General features: G+C 38.1%; 1 protein-coding gene and 1 long non-coding RNA gene across 2 annotated transcripts in view; both read right to left on the bottom strand.

The window, feature by feature from the left end:
• nucks1a (nuclear casein kinase and cyclin-dependent kinase substrate 1a) overlaps positions 1 to 4,637 on the bottom strand; it is a gene marked incomplete at its 5' end in the record, with an annotated part of 47,038 nt that overhangs the window by 9,413 nt on the left and 32,988 nt on the right. The gene's annotated exons all lie outside the window — the stretch shown is intronic.
• The window catches only part of LOC109515137 (uncharacterized), a 14,748-nt gene continuing 12,021 nt past the window's right edge, over positions 1,911 to 4,637 (bottom strand). Inside the window, exons 2-3 of the long non-coding RNA XR_002168119.1 lie at positions 2,760 to 3,013; positions 1,911 to 2,616 (exon numbers count right to left, since the gene is read on the bottom strand). This is a non-coding gene — a long non-coding RNA (uncharacterized LOC109515137). The remainder of the gene's footprint in view (positions 2,617 to 2,759; positions 3,014 to 4,637) is intronic.

Here is a 4,637-nt window from a genome sequence, read left to right as displayed (position 1 = left end):
ATATATATATATATACGTATGAGATGTATAAGCTAGGTTAGTGTATAAATAACAAAATACAGTAATATAATAGTGTGTGACTCTCGCGGACCTTGTGCGGCATTTTCGCAATTCTTTTTTTTTTTAATTAATATTTTTGAAAAATCCGTGATGTACTGAAATCACAATAAGTGAACCACGAAGTAGCGAGGGATCACTGTATTACAAACGATGAAAATATTCAATTGCAGGCATCTGCTTGTTACATGGCATGAGTGATCCAAGTGATCAACCTACAACACGCACAAGAAATCATTGTCCGTAAATTAAGACACCGATCGCTTAAGACACATTAAAAGTTTGAGAGCCAACCGGCCATAGACATGTTTTTATTCTGTAAAAAAAAAAAAAAAAAAAAAAACACGCACGCACACACATGTTCCTTAGATAATTCAGTTTAAAAAACCAAAATGTTTCTCTCCTTTCTGCTTAGTGTCAAGGTCTGATTTGTGAACATATATTAACTCATTCAATCCCAGCCATTTTCACTGGAGCAGCCCCCTCAATCCCAGCGTTTTACTGGATTTTGAACGATCTTGCAAGGCCCACAGAATATTTGGTTCTCATGCTATATAAACACGGAGCCTACCAAAATAAAGTTTGGACTCTCTTCTTTCAGCAGAAAAAAAAACTGTTTATCTTTTTCCATTCTTCAGCAATCGGCATTACAAAATGGCTAAGTTTCATGAAAATGGCAATTCCTGGGCAAAAAACTGAGAAAAAGAGCTTTTTGTAAAAGAATGCATTTCAAGCACGTGAGGCACCACTGCCACTTACTGGACGCTTTTTTTTTTTTACATGATTTACAATGCAAACGGTTTATTCTCATTCACAGATTGCATCAGACCCTTCTCCTCTCTATGACGCAAAAAAAAAAAAAATACTTCGACGTACAAGTACATCCTTGGTAGGCGGGGCCTAATTTTAAAAAGACGTACAAGTACGTCTTGTGGAATGAAAGAGATAAAGGTCCTGAAGTACTGTCCGCTGACTACACATTGCTCATGATTTGCTTTTGAATGTTGAAGATGGGAGAGTTGCTGCTCAGTGGAGGGATGAATTATGCTAGTAATGTGGCCACTCTAAAATAATTTTAAAAAATCAACTAATTTGCCTTATCTTTCACAGACAGCCTTGACACATCAGTTTTAAAAATACTACATCATACAAACAATATATAATTGGGTTCATGATGACACGGGGTAAACATGATTATATGAAAAGTGACAATGTATAACAACAGTACCAGGGGAGTAAAAAAAAACACACCATATTTTCCAGTTGGAAAGTATATGGATTATATAACCTGGTCAAAAGAAGTAAGGTCTTGCCTCACTTCGACACCTCAGTCATTTTGCTTTTTCAAGAGACAGAGACTAAATGTTAGAGGAATCTATGAGCAAAATTGTATCATGTTTAAAGTTTCATTCAATTTGGGCACATCTAAACGTTTGGGTGTGTATCCGGCACCCCCAAATGCCTGTGCACAAAGGTGCCGGCCACCTGGCCGGAGGGCTGTTGAAGTCTACAATTAGCACGTCAATGCAGGTGGGCGATCACAGGGGAGAGGGCGAAACTCGGTCACAAAAGGGGAATGAATAATTTGGGAACAGCGGTTGAACAACAAAAGACGAGTTGAGAACACCCGTCGCGCCCAGGCGACATTTGTCGTCCGCAAAGTCTGCAACATGTTGATACAGTGTAGACCAGACAGAAAGGCGCCAATGTACCGGTGGTTCAAAGCTTAAACTCGGGTAACCAATCACTACCGAGGGGCCGGACCGGGGGTGCGGTATGCAAATGTCGGGGGCAGTGTTTTCTTTGTATGTTACAATAAAAGTCGGAATTGGCGGGAAGGGAGCTGGAGCATAGCAAACTCAGAACTATTTGGATGGGAGAGATTTACATCTGAACCATTTCTTCACGAAGTAGCAAGAAGCAAGACTGATGTCAGCCGTGCTGCAATATTTTTTGCTCAAGTCCGAAAAAGACATCGCAGCCGAGTACAAAATTTGTCATACACAACTCAAGGTTTTTTGATTGACTGCGCAGTTGACAATGCAGAGTGCTTGCATGTTACTTTTAAAATGTCATTACTGTTCAATTGTAAAGTAAATGAGCAGTGCCTTCTCATTTCCCGTTACAACTCAGAAATAATCAAAGAGTGACATTTTTTTACATCTGTCCAGTGCCCTACAACACTTGTTCATAGATTGTATATTTTTGAAAGAAGACATATGAAACAAATTTAACGTATTTAATTAAACATTTTATTTGCAGGATTTATGAGTGGTTTAGTCTCATGTGTCAGTCCAATCTTGTGGCTGTCCTTCAACAAGGAGCTCACATTTAGTGTAGATAATCATTTAAATTCACAAACAACCCAAAATCTAATTTTGACAAAACTGTCCTTAGAAATCAGAATGCATACAAATATTTCAGCATTATAACATAATTTCAGGATGTCTTAGAATTGTCCATGTTGAACATATCTAATATTTTTGGGCAAGTTATTTTCCATGACAGCGTAGGTACAGCACAGAGCACAGAATCCAGGACTGTCCATCAGATCATCTCCTTCAAATAAAGAAAATGAAAAACACAGGTCAATGAAATAAAAAAATCAATGCAGATTTATTTTATTATTATGACAGTATAAATAAATTCAACCCTACAAATGACTAACATTTGATAAGTGTTAATTCGAGTGCCAAACTCACCAAAGTCCATTGGGCTGAAGCTCGGTGATGATTGCATCTCTGCTATCATTCAAGAACTCCACACAGTATTTGTTCTATATTCTGGAATATGTTGATTGCCCATTTCTATAATTTTGAAAAGTTGACAGATCTTTGTATAACTTGCTTCCAGACGGTACGATATTGGTTCCCAAGAAGTCGTCCTCTGCCAGCATTCCACATTTCATCATAGGCTGGGAGGCCTATTTCCAAACAAAATGGGCTCAAGGACACATCTGAAACAAGAAAAAAAAATGGAGATCACATCACACAATAGGTTGTTTCATGACTAATTCTGATGTAGCCAATGATTTACAGAAGCAGTTCAAGGTGGTCCAGGTGCGTTCTGTCCCGATTTTGGGCCTTCAGATGGACAAACGTTTACCGGACATTTTGCATTAGACCATTGTGATAGACAACGGATGCAGATTTTCCAACAATCTCATCATCAACCGTTACTTTTGCTGCACGAGGGAAGATTTGTGTCTGTTGTTGTTGGGTCTGGCTTGCACTGTATTCTGAAACGTCATGAGCGTCCTGAGGCCTGAACCATTTCAGGAAAAGATAATGCCATTTTTCTGGCAGATATTGTGCGTGACTTCATTTGATTCACAATTTTTTGCAATTTCTTTTTTTTTGTCTAAGGTTTTTTTTCCATTTGCACTAATGTACATGTTCATTTTACAAAAATCCAGGAGCGTATGTAAATTGTTTTTCCATTATTGTCCGAGTCTAACGGCTTCAAATTGATACAGAGGGCTCAGCGAAGTCCTATCTTGGGCTAAATTTAAACCCTTGACAGTAATAGTCCAAATCATGATATGAACTCAAATGTAAAACTGCGAATGGAAGTAGTATTTACATGTGAAAAATTCATGTTTTCTGTTAAACGATCATTATCAGATTTATTCTACCTGCTTCTCCCATTTTGCATTTTCATCTGAACATACCTCTGCTTTTTCGCATTTGTGATGAAATAAATTTACCCCCTTGGCAAAGCTAAATTGATTCCGCAAAGAAAACAACATAGTTGAATTTTAAAACCTATCAGTTCTCAAAATTCAGGAGCATTCTATGGCTCAAAATAGTGTGTGTGTGTGTGTGTGTAGCACAGCACCATATGACACAACTTCAGATTTCTGCTTCATGGTTATGTGGGTGCCACCCTCTGTTCAGATACAAACTACAGTTGAAAACGAAAATATTATGAAGAGTGTTCTTATTTTCCTTTGACAATCATTTGACCAACACAGTTTGGAACCAGAGATTAATATTATTATTATTTGTTTTGTTCTGTTGGTTTTCCCATTTTCTGTTGTTTTTCCTCTGGAAAACAATTATTGGATCAATTGAATGTTTATCGCCGTTATTTGAAGAATACAATTTAATGGTCGTCAGTCAGGTCTGGACGGTTATGGAAAAAAATAATCACAATTATTTGGATTGAGATTGAACTCATGATAATGAAAACGAATACAGTAAATATTCCTCTCCCCGGAATTCTATGAAAAGGAATATCCTTCACCCGGAACAAAAGCCTGTGCATTAACATTTTGACTACGATATTACATGTTACCGGAACTTACGTAAGCGGAAATTCCACTACCCGTAACCCGGATTGAGACGTCATGCCGCGGGAGCTTAAATACACGCAACGCCCGCCCGATGCTACAGAACGATGACACCGAGACACATTTTCACTTCGCGTTTTTCGATCATCAGATTCGAAACGACGACGTGTAAGTGAGTTTTTATTGGCGTGCGTTTTACTGTAATTGTGAATGATTTTAACTTTATTCACTTAACGTCCTGTAGAACGCGGCACTAGCTTAAAAGCAGCACCCACTCGACACGACCGAA

This window comes from Hippocampus comes, unplaced genomic scaffold (assembly GCF_001891065.2).
Source record: "Hippocampus comes isolate QL1 unplaced genomic scaffold, H_comes_QL1_v1.1 scaffold297, whole genome shotgun sequence".
In the NCBI taxonomy this organism is placed as follows: Eukaryota; Metazoa; Chordata; class Actinopteri; order Syngnathiformes; family Syngnathidae; genus Hippocampus; species Hippocampus comes.
This window is presented reverse-complemented; position numbering and strand designations above follow the sequence as displayed.